Source organism: Leopardus geoffroyi, chromosome A1 (assembly GCF_018350155.1).
Source record: "Leopardus geoffroyi isolate Oge1 chromosome A1, O.geoffroyi_Oge1_pat1.0, whole genome shotgun sequence".
NCBI lineage: Eukaryota > Metazoa > Chordata > Mammalia > Carnivora > Felidae > Leopardus > Leopardus geoffroyi.
The window spans coordinates 230,299,445-230,324,401 of NC_059326.1; the positions used below are offsets into that span (position 1 = coordinate 230,299,445).

The following is a 24,957-nucleotide window of genomic DNA, read 5'->3' on the forward strand; positions in this document are numbered from 1 at the left end:
TGAGGAAAGGTTGGGAGTGATGGAATGGGGATAATGGGAGAAATAAGAAAAAAACACAAAAGCTCTCTTCTGGATGTGTGAACTTAGAGAGAGGTCTGGTGAATGAACACCCAGTAGAAATGGGAAGTAGGTAGTTGACTAGATACGTCTAGAGCTCAGTGGGAAGAGCAGAGCTGGAGATGAAAGCATTGGGAATCATCAGCATATAGATGATGTTTAATGCCTTGGGCCTGGGTGCGATAACACTGTATTAATTTTCTCTTTCCAGTCATGTTGTTTTCTGGCTTTTTATGAATCATAGCTTTTCAGACTTTAACGGGACTCTTCATAGCTTCCATTGCTCTGGGTAGGTTCACATTTTATTTAGCATAATACATTAAGCTGGCAGCTTCTATTTCTAGGTTTGTTGCAAATTGTTGATAAAATTCACAAGTGCTAAATTTTATGAGTATTTTTTCCTTGAGTTCTTTTTTATGGTTGTTAATGAGCTTGAGAATTTCTTATAATGCATAGTGTCAACTTTAAGCACATTTCTTGCATGGGACCTCATTATGTATAAATTTCTGCTTTTAACAGAAGGCATGCTCCTTTTAAAGTTGGAGGGGGTTTGATACCTGCTGTGTTCATAGACATGCAGCCCAAGTTTTAAATTTCTTCCACTGGAGATGTTGACAGTTTGACATTTTTAACAGGTCTAAGTTAAATAAAACAGTATTTAAATAAATACAAAGAATATCTTGGAGAAGTGGGTTCATAGCTAAGACTGTTGAGCATCCTTCTTTCCATAATTTTTCATGGAGGATGAACATTCAAATACTCGTAATTTATGTCAATTGAATAGCAATCAATTTTAGTATCTAATAAAAGAAACTTTAACTCCAAAGTGAATTTATATGTATTTGTTGGTTCTTAAAAAATGGTTAATTAAAATTGTATGATGACTGTTGCAATTATTAGAATGGATCATTTTTCCTTGCCACATTTTCATCTATTTTATTTATTTTGAAATGAGTGGTGATATTATATATGCCAAAGATGGAAACCATACTGTTCGAAACATGTCTGTATAGTTGCCTCAGGTCAATTTCACAATATTATGTGTGTGAATTAGTTAGGGCTGCTCTAATAAAGGACCACAAACTGGGTGGCTTAAACAACAAAATTTTTGTCGCTCAGTTCTGGAGGCTAAAAGTTGAAAATCAAGGTACTGGCTCCTTCCGAGGCTGTGAGAGAGAACCCGTTCTGTGCTCTCCCTTGGCTTCTGGTGGTTTTCCAGCAATCTTTGGTGTCCCCGGCTTGCTCAAGCATGACACTGATTCTTCAGTGATGTTCTCCTGCTGTGCACGTCTCTGTCCAAATTTTACTTTTAATAAGGACACCAGTCATTTTGGATGAGGGAACCCCCTAATGGATTCATTTTAACTTCTTTATGTCTCTAAAGATCCTATCCTCAGTTATGGTCACATTCACATGTTCTGGGGATATAATTCAACCCATAAAAGTATGTAACCCTCTTTCCTTACTAACATTCTTAATTTTCCTTACATGTTGTTAATGTTAATCCTGTAGACGTTCTGACTCTATGTATACTTCTAGCGCTCACGCGTAGCCCCATTTATATGCTCATGACACAGTCACAAAGCCAGTTTATATCTTTGATGCTGACCACTTCTCCAAACTTCAAATTTCTATTTTTACCTGCCTTGTTACCTCCAACTGGATGAATGAGAGATGTCACAGGCTTAAGATGTTCAAAACCAAAGTTTTGTTTTCTATCCCTCTCTTCAAATGCTCTTATGTCATTCTTTCCCATTTCAGTAAATGATCCCTCCATTCCCCTTCTCTGTCCGAAGAGCTGAGTCATCCTGCCATGTCTCTTTTCTTTATTCCCATCTAATATCTGTTCCATTGCTGTATTAGTTTCATATTGCTGCTGTAACCAATTGCAACCTAATAGCTTAAAACAATGCTATTTATCTTGTGTCTCAGAAGTCCAACATAAGGCTCACTAGGCTAAAATCAAGAGAGCCGCACTCCTTTCTGAAGGTCCTGGGGGAGACCGTGCTTCCCAGTTTAAGTTGTTGGCTATATTCAGTTCCATGCAGTCGTAGAATTGAGGTTTCCATTTCTTTCCTAGCTGGTGACCACCAGCCATTCGTAGCATCTGGGTCCACTTGTGTTCTTTGGCTCAGGCTCTCTTCCTCCATCCTTGAAGCCAGCAAAGGTGCCTTTGAATCTCTCTGACCTCCTTTTCTGCCTCGTCTCTTGCTTTTTCTGCCAGACTCCATGCAGAGAAAATTCTGGCCTTTTAAAAGTTCATGTGATTAAATTGAGCCAATCTGGTTAATCCAGGATAGTCTGTATATTCTTGGGTCAACTCTTGTATAACCTTAACTCCATCTTCAAAGTCCAAGTCCCTTGACAGTAGAACTTAGTTAAATGTTTTACTGAGTAATCAGGGCACAGGAGGTAGGGGAAGGGGGAATTTTTTTTAGAATTCTTCCTGCCACTGCAACCATGTCTTGTTAGCTCCATTTCAGGACACTTCTGCTTTTCTTCCTCCACCACTACCACTGTACTCCAGACAGCGATTGCTGTTTCTAGATGTTACCATATATACCTCACTTGTTACCCCACATGTTTTGTATGGATCATCGTTTATCAGATCCAAACAGAATTATTTCTTCATAACTTGTGTTGTTCAAGACACTTTTGCCTTAAATTTAGCATAATACATTAAATTGATCTTTTTAAAAATAATATCTGTCAGAAAATGTTACTCACATCTCTCCAGTGGCTTTTTTTTAGAATCAAATCCAAATCTTAAAATGGCCTGCAAGTCCCTATTTATTCCTATGAAGGCTAGATCACTTCATCAGACAATTTTATTTCCTGCATAGCACTTATCACCATGAGAAGCCATCTTTTTCATTTATTGTGGATGCTAATAGTCTGTGACTGTCCCTCCTTGTCTATTATCTTCATCTCTTAGAATACATTGACATTGTGGTCATTCTAAATGCTTCTATCTCTGTATGATTTATTTATTTTCTTTTTTTTAATATTTATTTTAATTCTAGTTATTTAACAAACACTGCAATATTGGTTTCAGGAGTAGAATTCAGTGATTTGTCACTTATATACAACACCCAGTGCTCATCATAACAAATGCCCTCCTTAATGCCCATCACCCATTTAGCCCATCCCCCACCAGCCTCCTTCCATCAACCCTCAGTTTGTTCTCTATCATGAAAAGTCTCTTATGGTTTGTTTCTCTCTTTTTCCCCACTCCCCATTTGTGAAACTCCACGTATGAGTGAAATCATGTGGTATTTGACTTTCTCTGATTGACTTATTTCACTTAGCATAATACATTCTATCTCCATCCATGTCTTTGCAAATGGCAAGATTTCATTCTTTTTTTTTTTTTTTTAACGTTTTTATTTAGTTTTGAGACAGGGAGAGACAGAGCATGAACAGGGGAGGGTCAGAGAGAGGGAGACACAGAATCTGAAACAGGCTCCAGGCTCTGAGCTGTCAGCACAGAGCCCGACACGGGGCTCGAACCCACAGACTGCGAGATCATGACCTAAGCCAAAGTCGGCCGCTTAACCCACTGAGCCACCCACGCGCCCCAAGATTTCATTCTTTTGATGGCTGAGTAATATTCCATTGTGTATATATACCACATCTTTGGACATTTGGCTTTTTCCAGAGTTTGGCTATTATTGAAAATGCTGCTATCACGTGGAGGCTCATGTACCCCTTTGAATCTATTTTTGTATCCTTTTGTATCCCTTTCTGTCTGTTCTGAGGGTGTCACTGTGCTTGGTACCCTCTACTCTGAACAGTGAAAAGAACTTTTCCTCATGAGATTTTCCCCTAGACACTGTGAGGAACATATTAGGCAAGCCCTCAACCCCCCAAAACTTGTAGCTTTAATTTCATATAGTTCTATAACCTTTCATTGAACTAGGGTAAATAAATCTTATTCCAATTTTATAAATAAAGTAACTTCATTCAAGACCAATTAAGTAACTTCCCCAAGAAAACCTGGTGCTATAACTCACACTCTGAGCGCATGTTCCGGATTTCTTTCTGAATCATACCAGCATTGGCATTTATCCCACAGGTATGCAAATTAATTATTCAACCACTTTTTTCCAAAAGTGGATATACATCATTTTTGTGTTACTGTCTAATGTTTCTCTTTGGCACTTTTATTGCCATCAAATATTAAATTATATGGAGGAGCCTGAAAACGACTGGCAATGTGTGGCAACAAAACTTTTCCAGGGAAACAAAGAAGGGAGGTTGGAAAGAGGAGATGATGCGGAGGCTTCAGGGTTGGCACCTAAGGCTGTTCATTCCTTTCTCTACTTCACTCAGGAGCCTAAGAGGAAGCAGGGATTCATTTCTTTACTACTTGAGAGCCAAACCTGATTGTGGTTTCTGCACTTCCCATTATACATTTCCTAATCCCTGGGGGAACGAACGTAGGACTCCAAACTAAAAACAAGGGCTGAATGAAATGGTCATGCAAATCTCCCTGGCGTCCTTCCAATGGTATATTGAGATTACGCATGCCTTGCTTCATTTCCCATTCAGTGTGATAATACTAATGTGACTGTTTTAATGAGATAGTTTCTAGGATTTGGGACCTGGGTGTTTAAATGGATCCAGGTAATATTAGACCATTGGACATGTTAGAGGTTAGCCCCAAGCTTTCTAGGGGAGAGAGGAGGAACTAAGATTTGAAAAGCCAGAGAATGTCAGAGCAGGGGGCAGGAGAATAAACACTGCATACGGAAGAGGGGAGGAAACTTACAAAATTGGGGCTAACAATCTGCAAGGAAAGATTCAAGGCTTGAGAGCAGACTTGTGCTCCAGCCCACACTCCACCATATACCGGCCTGGGGCCTGCCATGGTCATTCCCATTCTGGAATCTCTCTCACCACAAAGAGGGGACAATAGCAGTTAGTTGCAGTGCTGAAAATTGTTGTTGATGTAAGTATTTTGCATGATGTCTAGGTCATGGTTACCGCCCAACTCATGTTAACAATCAGAACCTTTGTAAATTTCCCAGGCCAACCGCATGGCTGTTGAGACCTGGGGCATGAGTTGCTGCAGCTGAATGCTATATAAATGAAATACTGCCTTTCTTCCAAAATCTGACCCACCGTAAGCCACGTTTTAGCAACTGACTTCAATGGTAAAAGAAGAACCAGCCTATGAATCTGAATGCTCACCAAACATGCAAGAGGAAATTTCTGTGTTCTTATTTCTACCCTCGATGTGAAAGAGTAAATTAGCAAATAACTTTTAAGTTTCAGAATACGATTTAATACTATACATTTATCAATTATAAAGGAAAATGCTAATCAGTCTGTGTGCATCACTATAGGAATGAGTAAATTGATTTGTTTAAAAAAAATAAAATTGCAGGGTGCCTGGATAGCTCACTTGGTTGAGCATCTGACTCTTGGTTGCGAGCTCAGGTCATGATCTCATGGTTTGTGAGTTCGAGCCCCATGTCTGCCTCTGTGCTGACAGAGCATAGCCTGCTTGGGATCCTTTCTCTCTCCCTCTCTCTGTGCCCCTCCCCCTTTCTCTGTCTCTCAAAATAAATAAAATTAAAAAAATCAATAAATAAAATTACTTTTCTAGAAGGAGGAATAAGTACCAGATATTGAGTGTTTCCAAATAATAGTAGAGAGCAACTATGTGAGGGCGGAGATATGTCTATCTACTTAACTGCCTTTCAGAATAGTGCTCAGCACAAAATAGCCATTTAATAACCATTCATTGAATGAATGAAGAATGCATGAATGCTAAAAAAAAAAAAAAAAAAAAAAAAAAAAAGGACTGCTCAAAGTACTAATTTGTTGGACTATGTAATAGACTTCTCTGCAGTATTTGCCTTTCATAAAGTCAGCCTCTATTTACATTGCCTTTTACTTTTAGGGAAACCCATCTTCCTAGGTTTTACATTTTACATGAGCGTAACATGATAATCCAGACAAATGTGGGACCTCTGTGATTAGCCGTTTACTCTGGACTCCTTTGGGGCCTCCAGTCTGTTTTACTTTTGCTCCCGGTGTGTGGCACGATAATCTTGGTTTCTCAGGACCACACTGAGTTTTTTAGGAGTTCCAGTGCTGCACATGAAATCCTGACAATAACACCAACAAGGGATAGTAAAATTGAAACCTGTCAGTTACTATAACTACAATATCTAACGTGGACTGTGTTTGTTCCCCGGTGTGGTTCTTGATAAATGCATATACTTAGACTGTGTTTTGGAAACTAGAATTGACAACTTTCGTATTGCAAAAGTAGGCAGCCACCTTCTTTTTTTTTTAAATTTTTTTTTCCAACGTTTATTTATTTTTGGGACAGAGAGAGACAGAGCATGAACGGGGGAAGCGCAGAGAGAGAGGGAGACACAGAATCGGAAACAGGCTCCAGGCTCTGAGCCATCAGCCCAGAGCCCGACGCGGGGCTCGAACTCACGGACCGCGAGATCGTGACCTGGCTGAAGTCAGACGCTTAACCGACTGCGCCACCCAGGCGCCCCTAGACACCTTCTTAATATACTAAATGCAGGTGAAAGTTTGTTCAATGGGTTTATGAAACCATGGCACTTATACTTCTTTGCTCATGGTTAGTTCGTGTTATGTTTTGGAGGTAAAGGCGTACAGGGTCAACAGTTTATCTGGTAGTTATTAAGATGCCTCTTGCGAAGTACCCTCTTCCAGATGCTTCTTTGCTCTGTTATAGGTTCAAGAATAACCCAGGAAGGCATCTTTCCTTTTAACAAATGGGTAATTTATATTGCATTTACCAAAATATTTTAATAAGTCACCTCACTGTGTCCTAAGGTACTGGATTTACCCCCTCATTGATTGTAGGCTGCCCCTCATTGATTGTAGGATAATTCTAGAACTATTGCTTCATTCTAGTATTATACATTAATGTTATTAGCTTGAAAAAGGAAAAGCAGCATGCTAAATTGGTGATTTTGTTGTTGCTGTTGTTGTCGTCGTTAGTATTTAAGGAGAATGTGAAACTGTCTCTTGGCTTCTGTCTTTTTCAAACCTGAATGTTGTAAGATTATTCTGTAAGTGCCCGCACTGGCACAGTGTGTCAGTCTTCCATCTGGACAGACACTGGGTGAGATGCTCTGGACTCCATGGCCAAAGGGCAATGCCCTGGCTTCTTGCTGCGACTGGCAAGGAGGTGTTTGAATAGTGCTATCGAATGTCATCATGTTTATTATGCATTCCGACACATGTCCATGGGGAACTTGCCTGAAAAGAAATACTCATTTGCGTTGCTTTGGATTCTCAAATCTTCCTGGATGACAAAAATCATGCAGATATTCCTAGTGCCAACGATGAAAAAAATATCTCTAATATATCTCTCATATAATTTCCTAATTATGATAATATTAATATAGAAGTGGCAATGCTTAGGTATTGTTATGAACCACTTGCATTGTTAAAATTAAATTATGATAGCATATTTTATAAAAATAGATTTTTAAAAAGAGAAATTATATCATTAATTTCCAGAGGAAGAGAAATTGAATCTCATGGTGCTTTGCATGCCTTTATTATTAAGGGAACTTAATTATCATACCCTTGGAGGAATTCCCTTGCCTGCCAAAGCCTTGGGAACAAAAGAGGGGATGGAAGGGGTCACTTGTTGCCACTTGGCTCAAAACCTTCCAGAGAGTTGGGGGTTGGGGAGAAGGGAGTTGAAGGGGTTCAGGTGAATGTTTTGAAACATAGCACTAAGTACTTCCTTTAATGAACACTACCAAAGTGTATTTTAATAAGTGCCTGAGCACTTTTCGTAATTAGCTTGGTAACTTAACTTCCCAAATAAGAACTTTGATATAAATTGGCTTTCTGTTATTAAATTCACAATATCGTTCTGGTTTTAGATACTACTATCTAATTGAAAGATTGTTAAGATCAAAAGTGATAATTTATGTAAAACCATTTTGTAAACTATAAGACAGTAGATGTTTATGTGGTTATCATTATGGTATATTTTCTCATTTAGGAAAGTATGAGTTATTAAAATCTTAATGAGTCGTGAGACGTGAACAAACAAATATTAACAATTAAATCTAATAAAGTGATTTAAATAAATTTACAATGACTAAGGTTTTTCAGACAGACTGAATTAGAATTTGGAGATCTAAATTTTATTTTTTAAGGAGCTGAATTAAATCCGTTCCAATTCTGTATGGCTTATTATGATGCCTCGTCCTGTCAGGGAAATTTTCTGCAGAAGAAAATAAAATTCATATATAGCAATATGCCCTTTTCCATAGTACTGTAAGAAAGACACTGTGGAAAAAGTTGAATAGAATCTGATAATGCCAATTAGGTCACAAACAGCAAAAAAATGGTGAAAATTATAGTATGGTAAAAAGCAATGGGTGTGCCTGGGTGGTTCAGTCAGTTAAGCCTCCAACTCTTGGTTTCGGCTCAGGTCACGATCTCATGGTTTTGCGAGTTTGAGCCCCACGTCAGGCTCTGTGCTGACAGTGCTGAGCCTACTTGGGATTCTCTCTCTCTCCCTCTCTGCCCTTCCTGTGCTCTCTTTCTCTCTCTCAAAATAGATAAGTAAACATTAAAAGAAAAGAAGCACATTATTTGTGATTCTAGCGTCTCCTGTAATTCTCAGATAATGTGTTGTCTCACAGTATGTGCATGTGAAAAGTATGTACTCATGTTCTTGTTCATACATACATCGATACAGATACATATTCACATGTGCCTCTGTCAGTCTTTCGTTTCAGAGATGAGATATTCTACAATACTTCTGCATAGTGCATTACTCTAGAGAAATGTCCTTGCCAAGCACTTTATACAAGTCGAATGGTATTATTTTTTAGATTCAGAACTCTTAATGTTCTTTTCATTTACTTCAGCTATTTCTCTGCGAGCTTTCAATCTCACCAGGAGACAGGCGTTCGTGGATGCCTTCACAATGTTGTTCCTGTTGCATTTTTATCACCAATACTCTCATTACCTTCGACTTCTGTGCTATTACTGCTGAGTTAATTGCTGACATTTCCTTCCAGATCAAACCTTTCATTACCAACATCATTGTCTGGAAATGTTCTGCCCAATAATTTTTAAACACAATTTCCTGTGCCAGTATTCATTTTAAAAGATATGCCCGTGTATTGGCTCAACTGATGCATATTTTGTTTCAAGTTGGGAAAATAAAATACATAGTGTATTTAATACATCTGTAGAAGATATTCAGTACTTTTATACCTCGGCAGATTTTTTTTATATATAGTTTCAGGGTTTCTCAAACATTGCTTAGAATTTAGGTGACAGCAAATGTTTTTTACATGCTGATTAAAAACACACACATACACATACACATACACACACCACCACCACAACAACAACAACGTGCCCACATACTGATATTTTAATGTAGGTAGTAATCCTCTAAGTAGGTAAGTACTTCAGTGATTATTTTGGACATCCAGCAATTCCAGATGAGGAAAACGTAGATGGTAGATAGAGAATTGGAAGTTGGAGTAACATATTTCAGTGACAGGTCATTTTCTCCAGATTTGTATTCACATCTGTGCTTCAGAATTGGATAACCAACATTTATGGTCCCAGGTTTTGAGATTTCCGGAAAGTGGGTACATTGATGCATTTTTGAGCGACCTTGAGACTTTGGAGTTCCTTAGCATGCACTTGAGGTATCAGTTTGATGGTAAAAGAATGTCATCAGAATATCAGGAGAAACTTGTACCTTTGAGATCCCCAGGTGTACAGTGAGTCTCAATTAATTGGATAGCCATGTCTGGGTGCCATTTGTCAACACGAAAATAACAAACCCTTTGCCCTAAGAACCCTAGTGGAAAGGCTAAACAATATTTCATTTGTCCCTTTTCCATTGCCCGGATTCATCACTGAATTGTACTCCCAGGCATAAATCTCACCTTTGATACACATTGACCTCATAGATAAGTAGAACTTACAGTCATTTTGGATTTTAGGAACTAGTGGAAATATAACAAAAAACCAGAAAAAAAATCCTTTTGACAGCCATACATACGACCTTTTGGGGAAAAAGGTTTATTTGGTAAAAACTACTGCTTCCAAGTTCAAGATTTCATATGCAGGGGAGAATGAAAAATCCAAAAGTTAGTACACTTAAAACCTGTTGATACCTACAAAAAAGTTCTAGAAGACACAAACTTCCCAAAAGATGAATTAGAAATAAAATGCTTCTTTGAGATAAAATTTTCTCTGATAGTTAACTTTTCTTTTTTAAAACTATTTCTTTCAGTGTTCTAGGAAATGGCACTGTGTCCTCATGATCTACCAAATCAGCTTGCCCCATACATTTTGTGCCACTATACTTACTTTGGATGTTTATGAGCCAGTCCTTAATGATTATTAACTTGCAGTTACTGGTAAAATGTTTTGGTTATGTCTTGTACTTTTCGTAAATTATCATGGTGACTTAAAATATGTTTCTTCACCTCTTGGTCTTCAATTCATGTGTTAAGGGGCTGTAGGTAAAAGACAATTCCTCTCTCTCCTCAACTGGTAAACCTGCCTATCGGAGTCCTATTAAAGGGAGAAGTGATATGTGTTTCCTGTTTCTTAAGAAAGTACAACTAAATCCTTCAAATGTTAGCAGATAAAGAACTTTTAAATGTCTATATACAATATCAACCTTAATGACCTTGACAATGATAGACAAAACCATAGTTGACAAAGGATTACTTAGTAGGTGGACTAGATTGGGGACAGTTCTGGGATGCTGGCTCCCTTAGGAACCTGGCTGATTTGGGGGGACTGGGATTTCTCATTAGAACTTCCTTCCTTCGTGGGGAGTAAGGTGTGGATAATCTGATCCTTCATTGCTCTACAAACCCCTTAAGAACATGATGGCACTGTGGCTTTTAAGCATGACTCCAGAAGACAAACTTAAAACCTTGTAAATGATTATAGGGATCTCCAGTGGGTAAGAACATGAGTTCTGAAGTTAAACTGCTCCCGTGGAAATACAGGTTCTATTACGTAAAATCCCTGTGATTTGGGGCACATTACTTAATCTCTCTGAATCTTTTTCCTCATCTTTAAAATGAGGTAGTAACTTGCTCCATTCGACTGGATGCAGAAACCATGTACAGTTCCACTCCTACTTAAGCTGCTTTTTTGTAAACAAAAAAGCAAGCTATTCCTTACCACGTGAGGATATGGACAAAGGCAGTTTCAGGGGTGTGGGAAGTGAGTTCTTGTTATCCTGTGGTGAGTTCCTTACCCAGTAAAATGCCAGCTCTTCTTATTCTCATTGTTATTTGTTTAATATTCCACAGCCCAGAGTGCTCGGTTGCAAATTAAGGGAAACTTATTAGAGGCCAAATTTTGAACCTAGGGCAAGAACGAGAGAACATAGCATAAACCTACGGAGGTAAATGAGCCTCAGTTTTTCATCCAGTCCATCTGATGACCTGAGAGGCTTTGAAAATGCCAAGCAATCACTTCATTCCAGATGGGCCGTACTTATAAAGGAGCAACCTCAGGATTTAGGAGCTTTAGAGAACTGTAAACAAAGCTTATAGACATCCTAACAAACGCTTATTTCAAAAATGCGGTATCAATTCTAGAACCAGCTGCAGTTGTATCATTCGGTCAGGGCCTCCATTTATTGGATAACAGTGTTTGGGCAATGTTCAGAAATAGAGACATATTCAAAACATATTGTAGAAAAGTCTTCAAAGTTCTCAAAAGAGAGTGTGTTATTTCAATAGATGATACGGTACTTGATGTGGGAAACAAAGGCAGGAGGAAGTATAGATAAAATTAAATTTGCTTATAACCTGCAGCCAAAAATACTTGAGGGCAGGAGAGTAGAACATTTCTCCAGGAGCTCAGCACAATCTTAATGTTCATGTTTTGCTAGAGGGAAAAACAACCTTAGCTTGACCATAGCTAGGCCTCCACTATCCCGGGAGTCTTTTTAAGCATATGATATTGCTTTTGGAAACTTCCCCTTGCCTTTACCTCCCCCAACTCCCAAGTGTATAATCAGTCACTGTTCCCAATCCAGGGGCAGCTCTTTCTGCCCGGGGGTCCGGGCCCCGTGCTTCAGTAAAATCACCTTTTTGCACCAAAGACATCCCAAGAATTCTTTCTTGGCCTTCGGCTCCAGACCCCACCGCCTCCAAACCCCATCAGCACCGATCCTATTGTGATTCACATCTGTTTAATATACACATCTGTTTAGTAATATCTGTTACCATATCTGCAGGCAGAGTCCTTTCAGGAAAGATCAGTTTGGACTTGGCTTTGGCCAGCTTCCTACACTACTCCATCCACATCCAGCCCCACCACAGGACAAAGAACAAGTTTAGAGATTGTTCTTAGGCAGTCATGATGAAATGGAACATAAAGCATACTACAATTCATGAAGGATTGCTGACCAAATACTTTTTAAATTTTTTTTGTGTTTATTTATTTTTGAGAGAGAAAGAGCACGAGAAGGGGGAGGAGCAGAGAGAGAGAGAGGGAGATACAGAATCCGAAGCAGCCTCCAGGCTCTGAGTATCAGCACAGAGCCCAACACGGGGCTCAAACCTACCAACCGTGACATCATGACCTGAGCCGAAGTCAGATGCTCAACCGACTGAGCCACCCAGGCGCCTCTATTCTTAAGTAATCTTCACACCCAGTGTGGGGCTCAAATCTACAACCCTGAGATCAAGAGTCACATGCTTTACCAGCTGAGCCACCCAGGTGCCCCTAACCAAATATTTAAATGCTGCTCTCAGTTTAAAAAATGCTTACAAGCAAGCAAAAGTACAAAGAGGGCACTAGCATCTAAGAATTACAGGGATGCTCATCATCTTGAGCCTTTTGGTCCTTGTTTAATCCCCATCACCATGAGAGTGCACCGCTGGCCTTTGTATCTTAGCTTTCCAAGATACAAGTTAAATCTTAAGTTAGAGGACGGAATGTTCCAGGCTAAATGTAAGAAAGTGTGCCAATACCAGGGAGAATATATCCTATGGAGGAAATTATACCAGAATATTTATGTAATTCTGATGTGATATATTGAAATGTATAGTTTCAAGTATGTACTTGTTTGTTTTAAATGTGCCCCTCCAATTTCTTTGAAACTTAGTATTTTTTTTGTAAAGAATTATTTTTAAAGTAGTCTCTTTGGGTAATGTTGTAGCCAAACACATTGTGGGAAGAACTTAAAATGCTTAGTCATGCGCGTTTTCTTATTGGTATTCCTTAGGCACCTCAGCCTAGGGCAATGACGTAATACCCAAGTCGGCCCAAGAAACAGGGGCCACTCTGTTTTGACAGAGTATTATTCATGATCACCACTTTACATAAATGTTAAAGAATATCAGATAAAGACGGAAGCTAATTATGCAAAAAGTTGAAACAAATGCTACTCTTAATACTGGGAGATGAAGATAGGATACTCTTAGTAGTCAGATAAATTGAATTATTTGTTAGAAGATAATGTCTGAAATATGTGCTTGAGATATGGGAAAGGATAAAATATGGTAGACATTGTCCATTCAACCATAAAGAAATTCTCCTTTGTCATTTAAAATGTTGCATTCTTCAGAGGGGTGTGTGTGTGTGTGTGTGTGTGTGTGTGTGTCAGAGAAAGAGACAGGCTGCTTTAAAAATAGGAACTCTGCATTTAAAAACGAGAATTCTGTGTTATTATTAATATTACTTGGAAAATGCATATATTCATGATAAAACTGGTACACTGTGGCATTTTAGAAGTATTCCATAGAACAGATGTGTTTCTACCTCTTATTAATTAATGCATTAAAAAAATCATGTTCTAAATTCACTCTCTTGGAGTCATTGCAGTCATGCATTCGGTAACTGGGGATTCCTGACTTCCAGCCTTGTTTATGCCCAAAACATTAATTCATATGAACTTCATGGATTGATAATTGACAGCATTAGGAATGCCAAGGGGTTTGCTGAACCTTTACCGGATGGTCAACTGCACATCCTATTTGAGAAACCAAGAGTGCTTTGAATACAGTGAAATTAATTTCATGCCAGGGTAGAGCGCTGTCCCTGCAATCCTCTGGTCTTAATCTCTCATTCCATGAGCTTTAACTTAAAGCGGACAGTGAAGGAAGGCATGTGATTTGCCCAGTATAAAAGGTCCCAAATAAGAGGTTTATATCCCGGTAGGGCAAATAATCACCAAAATGTATTTTATTAATGGGATTTAGTATATGTAGCCTACATTTCTAGTTACAGAGTTCAGGTTTACACTGATTGGCGTTCAAGAGCTAGTGTGTGATCTCATGCATTTCCAGCCTCTTAGTACTGAGTGTCCTATTTCTGAGTGTGCCTGACACCAGGTAGTGACATTTGAGCAGCAGCAGGCAGCACAGGGTTCAGTTTTATCCAAGTAGCTGTCACTACCAGGGCCCTAGGCAAAAGTCCAGCATTGTTTGTGTCACTGGCTTCCTCTTTTCTCTTCTTCTTTTCCCCAACGCTAACATGTCCTGCAATCCATCCTGGCCATGGGCAGCAGAGATAACCACAGACTACAAATGAAAAGCTGAGCTGGCCCCAAAAATATTACTCCTTGCAACTATTTAATTGCAAAAGAATCTTTGTGCTAAAGTTTCACCATGCCCTTTGAAAGGCAGACTCGGTAATTTGGCTGTCATTCATTTGTAATTTTATACCTTAGAGTCCGGAGGGATAGTAAATAGAATTACAGAGTTTTATCCTGGAATGCTGGTTCTGAGGGGAGAAAAAAAAAAAGCCAAAATTTCAGGAAAGAACCAAGTTAAAAAAAAAAAAAACTCATTTAAAGATCGTTCTACTAAAAGTATACAACTATTCATATTACACTTACTTGGAAATCACTACAAAGGCTTCACTTGTTTGTAATGTTAAAGCTTTCCTGTATTAATTAGTGCTGCTCATTCTTTTATCGTGCTGTCAGAGTTAGTGGGTAAAAGTGGCCAGAACATTAAAATGCAGCTTCTTTCTTTTGTCAGATCATTTGTCCAGTAGAACACAGCATAGTGAATTATTTTTAAATTGATGATACCACACCAAATAGTGATCCCTTCATTCTTTAGTTCTACTTCTAAGACTTAAAAGCCTTTTATTTTCATTTAAAATAACTTGGTAAGCTGAATTTAAAATGGTGTTTTTCTCTTTTTTTTTTGTTTTTTTGTTTTTTTTTTTTTTTTAGAAAATCAGGAACATTCGTAGCTACATAAGGTACATGTTTCATTCATGCCTGATATCTAGGATTGGAAATCATTTAGGACTTTATTTTTTTAAGAATAGTATACATACAGAAAAGTGGATACACCGTGAAATACAGCTTGGTCAAGATCATGTGTATAAGACTCAGCCATTCACTGCGTTTGGTTATCGGTTTATTTATTTATTTATTTTGCTGAAAAGAATTTCATTGTGCACAGATGTCATACTACATTTCTTCTTGTTCCTGGGCGTGTCGGTAGTGTCCAGGTGGGGCTGATAGGAATATTGCTGGGAGGAGCATCTCGATAGATGTTTCTGGTGTACTTGTGTGCACCTTTCTGGAAGTAGAATTTCAGAGACCTAGAGGGATGTCCTGAAGGGCTGTAGAAGAGATGAAAAAACACCAAATTACTCTTAGCATCTTACAATTCCGCTCAGTCTGTGAAAGTTCTGCTAACACCCAGTAGTTTTCAGTATTTGATATTTCGTCTCTTTTTTTTTTTTTTATTTTAACCATTCTTATGGTTATTCTCATGACTATGTACTGGCATCCCTTGGAAGTCATAAATTTGCATAGCACTAATGAGTAATAAAGTTGATCATCTCCTTTCTGTACTGCCTATGTGGACAGCCCCTTTCGTGAAGTGCTTCTTTAGGTATTTTGATCTTTTTTTTTGTATTGGGTCACTTATCTTTTTGTATTAGACTGCATTTGGAGAGTTTTGTTGATGATATAGATATAGTTACATACACAGACACACATAAAGAATGAGAATATCTTTTTCCACTAGCTGCCCTGTCACTTTCTCAGTGGTGTCTTGATAAACAGGATTTCCCGATTTCGAAATGGCCCAATTTATACCTCTGTAATTCCTTCTATGGTTAGCACTTTTTGCATCCTACTTAAGAGAGCCATGGTTCCTGTAAGATCCTGTTTGTGTCCTATATTTTACTCTCAAAGCTTTATTGTTTAATCCTTCACATCTAGCCTGAGGCTCCGTGGGAACCGATTTTTGTGTAGTTTTTTAGATGGAGTCATCGTGCATTTTTTCACCATGTAGATACCCAGGTGAAAGCACCATCTCACCAGTATGTGGCAAGGGCATGATTCTCATAAATTACATATAAGCCTGGTTTGGTGTCATAATTCTCTCCTGATCCACTGTTCTGTATTTGTCTCTTCTTATATGGATGCCATATGTTCTTAATTTCTGCCCCTTTGTAAAGTGCCCTCTTATCTGTAGGTTCAGTGTATTGATCTGTTTCTTTCCTTCAAGACCCCTTGTATGTGTTGACCGTTTGCATTTTCATGTAAATTTTAGAATCCACTATCCATTGTCTCAGCCTCTCCCACCCCTGGAGGAAAAAAAAAAAAAAAGCATGCTGAGGTTTGAATTGGAATACTGTTAAACCTGTCAATTAATCCAAAGAGATTGAAATCTTTACAATAGTAAATCAGCCAAGCATAAGCATGGTATTTCCCTGTAAAACCATTATTTGGGTCTGCTTTAATTTCAGGAGTGACGTGGAAGTGGTTAGTGAGGAGGTCTTATATCACCTTCACAGATTTATCCCCAGGTTTTGGATGTTTTCCTGTTTTTTGTAAATGTTACTATTGTTGTAATTTCTTTATTGACAATATACAGAAAGAAAATGGATGTTTTTGTACATTGGCTTTTTGTTTTCACTTTATCCCAGAAGACCTCCGGTACAATTTGTTTTTAAGTTTATTTTTTTTATTTTGAGAGGAAGAATGTGTGTGCGTGCGTGGGGGAGGGGCAGAGAGAGATGGAGACAGAGAATCCCAAGCAGGCCCTGAATGATCTGGGCAGAGCCACACCCAGGACCACTCGTACAATGTTAAGTAGAAGGAATGATAGTGAATAACACACCGTTCACCTCTTAAGGACGAGTTTGCAATATTTAAATCTGTAATTTTTAGGCCGTTTTTTTTTTCATTATCAAATTGAAGGGATTCCTCCATATGCCTAGTTTGCAAAGATTGCTTTTTAAATTGTGAATTACTGTTGGATTTTGTGAAAAACACACATTTATGCCTTTCTAGGATTTAGGTTAAGTTATTAATTATGGATATTCCACAATGTTTAGTTTATTCTATTTCTTTTCTGGAAAAAGCAAAATCAACCAAAAATGCAATAAATTAGTAATACAGTTCCATTTACAGTAACACTCAGAAGAGAATTGGCCACAAACTCCTAAAAAGAAGGTACACAGAATGTAGATATCACTTTTAAGATACCATACATTGAACCAATCTTATTTAAAAAAAAGTAAAGAGGGGTGCCTGTGTGGCTCAATGTGTTGAGTATCCGACTCTTGATTTTGACCCAGGTCATAATCTCATGGTTTGTGGGATCAAGCCCTGTGCTGGGCTCCATGCTGACAGTGCGGGGCCAGCTTGAGATTCTCTCTCTCTCTCTCTCTCTCTCTCTCTCTCCCTTCCTCTCTCTGCCACTCCCCCACTCTCACTGTCTTTGTCTCTCTTAAAATAAATAAACATGAAAGAAGAGAAAGAAAGAAAGAAAGAAAGAAAAAGAAAGGGCAAGAAAGAGAAAAAGGACTGAATTATGGAAGAGAGGGAGGGAAAAGGGAAGGAAGGAAGAAGCAATGGCCATGATTCAGTGTCCTTCACTGGAACACTGAGCTCTGCAGACAAGAGGAGACACAGAGAAACAGGAAGCCCTGTGGAGGACAAACTCCCATAAGAGAGAATATTGTTGAAATGGGGGATGTTACAAGAACTGCATGTTTAACCTGTTTTTTTTCTTCATTTATATTTGCCCCCCCCCCCTTCTCCTCAATCTGATGAAGCAAAAGCCAAGCCCAGGTGAAGTTGCTGGAATTATCAAGGAAATAATAAATTGAAGGGTTTAAATATAAGACAGTGGATTGACATTATCACACACACAAAAAAGATAAAGAAATCAGAAAGAGAAGAAAGTAAAATAACAGTAATATACAAAATGAAAAGAGAGTATAACTCCAGAAAAATTAAATTACCTATAAGTAATGTAAAAGAACATTAGCCATATTCTTTTTTATAGTCTAAGGGAGGTTAGAATCGAAGAAATGACAAGACTAAGAAGTCATGAAAGGAATAATGAGAGTAGGCAGCGCTCATGGAAAAACAAGAAAATGTAAAGCCATTGTGTAAATGAAACCACATTTAAATCATTAGGAGGCATAAATATTGCAGAAATAAAGAGGACTGCTATGAGGAAATAAAACAGAGAGGAAAAAAGGCAATAAAAGCAGCAAAAAGGGTGATAGATACGGAAGAGAGAAAACTGGGAACTAACATGTGGGTGGAAGTTGTTCTCTCCCAGGAGAACTCTTTTCTTAAGAGAGTACTGTTAGCCTGCTCTTTAATTCTCTAGTTTTCAGTGTGAGGTTATCTGAATGATGTATTCACAAAATTTGTATAGCCGTCTAAGTAGGGCCATGAGTTGTGCAACTCAGGAGGCATCCTCATGGAAAATGAAGGTGAACTGTGCTTCTGGAGGCACCAGGAACACCCAGTTCTGGGAGATCTATGCCCCCAGGAGATATAGATATTTGCCTGTGTTGCAGGCAACAGAAAATCTTACCAAATATGCTCTGACAGAAAACACTAGCATCCATGAGTCAATCTTGCAAATTGTCTTAAAGACAACGTAGAGTCAATCAAGACTTAGATCAAGATGCATGATTTAGGTCTTAGACATACACTATATGAATGGAGAGTGGTGTGGGGTGGGTGGGGGATAAGAATGGCCCTTTATAAAGTAGGTGCTGGGGCACCTGAGTGTCTCAATGGGTTAAGTGTCCAACTTCAGCTCAAGTCATGATCATGTGGTTCATGAGTTCAAGCCCCTCATTGGGTTCTGTGCCGACAGCTCAGAGGCTGCTTGGTATTCTCTGTCTCTTCCTCTCTCTCTGCTAGTCGCCAACACATGCACACATTCTCTCTCTCTCAAAATAAATAAATAAACTAAAAAAATAAAAATAAAAGTAGGTTCTGTTTGAATTTTCATCTAAAAAGCTTGTACTATTTTAAAAATAATCAAGACCTAGTTTTTAAAAGTCACCTTGTTTAGCTCTATTTGAGCCAACACTAAATATGATACTTTCTTTCCAGCATCAAGTATTATCCTAACAATTATAGTCGTATATTGTTTTAGAATTGAAGAAAGTATTTCCTCAATAAGATAACATATTACTAATATGGTAACCTCATTACATTGGGGTGCTATCTCTGTTGTACATAACTTGCCCTAGGTCGTCTAATTACAACCTGTGGACATGGGGTCCCTTGGCCACACAGGTGATAAAAAGTACTTAAAATACTTGGAAGTCACACCCAAACTAGAATCAAGTAAGACTCAGAACTGAGTTTTCTGAGGGACTACGATGGCTGGGAATGGGTAGGGGTGGATATAAGCATAAAAAATGTAGCGTTAAAGTCAAGCATCTAGACAGGTTCTCTTTTCTGTAAGTCTTCGGGTTTGTTAGAGTTTCCCATATTTTATATTTCTTTTGAATTACAATCTCATTTCAAAAAGAAAATAATTTGAATAAACTTATGTTTTTTCAAAGTGTCCATTTCTAAATCAAAACTAGACCCCAGCTTTGAATATGGACTCTAAGCAATCTTGAATCTACCTCTTGCCTTTGAATTCACCAAGGAAACAAAGTCTAGATTCGGTCTGAGACTAATTTTATGATTCTGTGGGTTTTTCTTTCTTTTTTTTTTTTTTTCTTTTTTTGTCAAAATGTTGAGATACAGATCGCTAAGGATCCAGATACAGATTTAGGGTAAAGAAATGAAAGATCCGAAAACTAGAATTTGCTAGGCAGGCTAGTGGGAGGGTCCTTTTGTGATGAAATGTTGCATAAATAATGCCGATGGGGGTCTAAATTCACTGTTGCCATGGAGACCTTTGTGCCTGGCTGAACTCAATTCTTTTCTCTTTTAAGACCGCTACCACTAGGCTTGTGGTGTCTCTGATGCCTCTTTGCTTTGCTTTCTCTTAAACTGTTGGCGAGTGAAAGAAGAAATTAAACTATGATAATTTGGCATGCTGACTTTTGCGAGACTGTTCTTCCACTCCATTCTTGATTCTTGAGCTCCTCTGGGGTTCCTTTTAGCCCTGGCTCTGGGAGGGAGGAGCAGGTGCAGAAACGGCTGAAACCCCGAACGCTGCCCGGAAAGAGGGAAAAGTAACCCCTCATCTTTGTGACTAGGCGACTTGTTGGCCTCGGCTACAGTTTTGAAGTATTTAAGGACCATTTGTTTCCAAAGGTAAAAGAGAAGAAAAAGTGAAAATGGAACGTATTTGTGTTTTAAATGCTTTCATTATTAATGTTGTTTGTGTGATGATGATTTTTAGCTAAAGTTGTAAAACTGCAGGTTGAGAGTTACGTGTAGAGAACACAGGTACAGTTGATCTCCGGCCTCACAGTTGTCAGTGTATTCAGAGTATTAATGTTGAAATTGTAAATGCCAAATAACCGAATTAAACAGAACGCGGTTGTAAGGACCCATTTGCCATTTTTCTATCTGTGAACCATTATAACTGCTTCATGACTGCATTTGGCAAAACTTGGTATGTCGTAAATACATCCTTTAGATTTCATGAAAGTTACGATTATCCGTGTAAATGCCGGTTTAAGTAATTAAAAGTTGGCTTGGAAATTGTGGGCTGTCAACCCCCCCCCCCCACTTTGGCACACAATTAAATAAAGAGCCTCACTCAGAAAGAAATTAATCTTTGAGAGTAAAGGCATAAAAATCGCACAACCAGTGCCAGTGTGTCAAGTAACTAAAAATTCAATGTATTGGACAGCTAACTTGTTGCATTGCATTGCCTTTCTCAACAGAGCTTGTTCAGTTCTCAGTGATGAGCTTTGCGTTAGAACTAGAATGCAATAATTGCATGTTTTGATCATTCTAAATGGTGTAAACAGGATGCTCAAATCCCATAATTATAGAAAACCTTTACCGTCCAAGTATTTCCAGATTGCTTTCATCCACATAACTCAGTGAGAGAATCATTGACCAAAATTTACAGTGACTTCGTAGGTTTCACGTATGTAGCCACCAGAGTTTAGAATATATTTGTGTACTCAACAGGTTAAAGAGACAAATCAATTTAGGAAAGCTGGGGATTTAACGGTGGGGTGTCACTGGGGTGACAGTCTGTGAGAATTATATGTTAAATTGCTATATATTTATGAGATAGGTGCCCGTTGGAGAATTCTAAGTGAAATACCATGATGACTCAAAGTCTTTAGGTTTTTATCTTTAGTGTTTTCAGCTGGATGGTAATAGCAAAAGAGAAGAACGATTTCCAACTTAATTGTGACAATCACAAGATAGAATTTCTACTTGATTAATATTTTTGAAATTTGAATGACTTTGTAACTCAGATACTGAGGGCCAATAATAACCAAGTTGATATAAAGAAATTACTTCTTTTTAATCAGGAGCATGTTAGGGCACATGTTTTAGTATGTTAATTGACTAGCGTGGGTATGTTTTATTTTAAAGAAGCTAACAAAGGAAGGCTTGAATATACTCTGGGGATACCTCTCAGTAAATATTTCATTTCGATTCATTAAAGTTAAAAGTTTATTTGGATCACATGAAAGCTAAGAAACCTTTTTTCACTTTGGGGGAATGGGTGTAAACCTATTAATGGTTTCAAAGGTATCCACTGGGAATTGCTACTTAAAACTTTGACCTTTGAAAAGAGTTTTCCACGCATCGACCATTATTTAATAATACAGCCTAAATGTAAACTCAAATGATCAAGCCTAAATATAAAGCTTCACTTCGGGAATGTAGTGTCTAGGCACTCACACTTTGTGGAACACCAATGTCATGGGTTCAAGTGGCATTAAGTCTTCAAGCTGTAGGGCACAGTATAGGCATGTGACCCAAATAGTTTTTTAAACAAATAACAACTTAACTAACTACATGGTATAATTGCCTATTACCTCACACTGCTGAATATAAATATTGTATATGGGAAGAAAATTTAAACTATTTTTAAATTTGTTATTTTTAATCCAGCTATTTAAATGCTGTGAATGCATCAGACAACATACTAAATAGGGTCCTTCAGATGTTGAAGATCCTCAAATGCCAAGTTGCACAATCTTTCCTGGAGTATTTTACTGTGAAGTTTTATGCAAACAGTTAAGAATAGTTTTAATTGTTAAATATTTATAATTTTATATATATATATATACATATATATATATATATATATATTTTTTTTTTTTTTTTTTTTTTTTTTTTTTTTTTTTTTTACCCAGACAATTCCAGATTTGGCCCAAATCATTGATATTATATTGATAGGTTACAAACTCATAGCTAATACATTTGACCGAAAGTTCCCGTTGAAATGGTTTAGGAACAAAGATTTGTGTTTGTATTTGTGTAAGAAGCTTATTAACATGTGAATTCTGATTCAGAGTTCTGTTTTATAGCTCTTTTGTAATTCTTATCTCTTACAGTACCTTATATTCAGCAAATCGATGTTGAGTTCCTCCCTGGTACTAAACATTGTATGCCATGAACAAAAAGGAAAGAGGAAGTTCCCAGAGTCCATGAACTAAAAAATCTGGTGCAGATGAAGATATGAGAACTCGTAACTGTAATGCAGTAAAAATTACTGCTGTAATGGAGCCTGGCCAAGGAGAGCCAGAAACACTGCTGAACTTGATACAGTACATTAAAATATGATTATTTGATCTTCCCAAACCAAAACGAGGAAAGAATCAGTGACGTGCACAATATAATTGTTAAAGCATGACTGTAAAGATAGTTTTTAAACAGTAGCCAGAGAAATCCTCTGGAAACGTAAATCCTAAACTTTAAAAAGTTTCGACTATTTTTAGTCTAAAATTTTACTATATGCAGAGTCAAAGTCAAAGACCATGCAGTCGCCCAAGCCCCTCAATCGTGTGTCTCCTACCACCCCTGGCTCTCCCACCTTTCCTAAATCGTAACCTCTTGCCCACTTTGCTCCAGCAGGGAACCTCCTTGCCATTTGTAGAACCATCACATGGCCTTGGCACTTGCCATTCTTCTCTGCTGAAGACAGAAAACAGCAGCCCCAACCAGAATCCAGCCCAGATATACACGTGCCCCCTTCCCCTCGTATCTCTCAGGTCTTTGATCAGAGGTCACCTTATCGATGAGTCAGGTCTTGATAACCTTACTTACGTTGCCTCCCTGTCTCCTTTTCCTGCATTATTTTTCTCCTCCGCCTTTACCACAGATGGTACTCTAAGTAATCCATTGGTCCATCTTGTTCCACGTCCATTTGTTTCTACCAGAACGTAAAGTCCATAAGGACAGGGATTTTTGTCTAACATTTTTATTGATGCATTCCCAGCACCTAGACCCTCGCGTGCCTTATTTATTGAACAAATGATGAACTAAATATAAATTTCCTGGCACCAAATATACAGTGTTCTACTTTGGTGTTGTTGTTGTTTTTCGATTTTTTTAAAAAAAAGTAGAAATTTTCAAATTTATCACTGGCCACTCGTTATTCTAGCATAAGTGTGAGAGAAAGTGGTCAAATACCAGCAGTAGATTTATGATTGCTTATGTGCCGACACTCAGCCAAGTCACCTGTATCACAGAATAGGGGTTGAGAATTTCCCTCCTAACGCATGGTCAAGGAATCAGATGGACTCTTAGTGAGAAGACCAGTGTGTCCTCCCCTCTTCCCGGCCTCTAGTGGTGGAAACTTGACCACTGCCCTCAGCTTCTGAAGTCATCTGTTGCTTCCATCATAAATGGTGTGGCTGTTATTGTAATACTCCAGCTGTCTCTAAGGTTCTGTAATTTATCCGCATATTCTCCAAACTATTGCATAAGGAACACACAAAGAATTATACATAGTCTCTAAAATCTCACATCATCTCTTTCTTCATATTTCTAATGTTCATTGACAGGAGAAAAAAGATCCAATAGCCTGGATCATTTATGTGATCATATTCAGTCAGCGGTTCTGTTAAATAAAGTTCTACTCAAAAATCAAAACCCGTTTTCAGGATCCTAAGAATTACCAATCAGCATTAATTATGTCAATAGTGGCATCTCATATAGTGGCCATAACTAATGCTGGCTCATCTGGAAAGCATAATCAGAGTGAGAATGTTTTTGTCATTTGTGCACCCAATCACCTGCTTCTATCACATCAAGTTTTTCCTACATTTGACAAGTTTAATTAAACTTAGCACTGGTGGTTTTAAAAATAAACTTTGCAAGCTCTAAGAATTTAATGAATGCTGCAGTGTGGCTAAATTACATAGTGACCTTCTCCAGTGTATAAATATTTTTCAAGGATGTGAAGGTTACTTCCTCTAGGAATAAAAATGTTGAGCTAGTCTGTGGCTTCCAAAAGTACTGGCTCATTTTTAAAGAGGAAAGACTGATTTTAGGTGTTGGTCAACTGGTCAGCTGTCTCCTTGTTTCGGTATGAGTCTAACCAATTGTTAGAACCTTTTTGTTTCCCTTAAGCCTCTGCTACTGTTTGTGTGGGGAATGTGACATTTGGATACGTATCCAACGAGAGTAATTCCCAATAGGTTTATTTGTTGCATGGCTTTCCCATTATTCACACACACCTTCTTTGTGAATTTCAGCTGCTTCTG

The 24,957-nt window shown here is 38.1% G+C and overlaps 1 protein-coding gene and 1 long non-coding RNA gene across 5 annotated transcripts in view; both read left to right on the top strand.

Moving 5' to 3' along the window:
• The window catches only part of CTNND2 (catenin delta 2), a 942,188-nt gene that overhangs the window by 304,241 nt on the left and 612,990 nt on the right, over nt 1-24,957 (top strand). The gene's annotated exons all lie outside the window — the stretch shown is intronic.
• LOC123578773 lies at nt 20,024-23,829 on the top strand. Its single transcript, XR_006702506.1, has 2 exons — nt 20,024-20,584; nt 22,804-23,829. It is a non-coding gene; the product is annotated as an uncharacterized LOC123578773 (long non-coding RNA).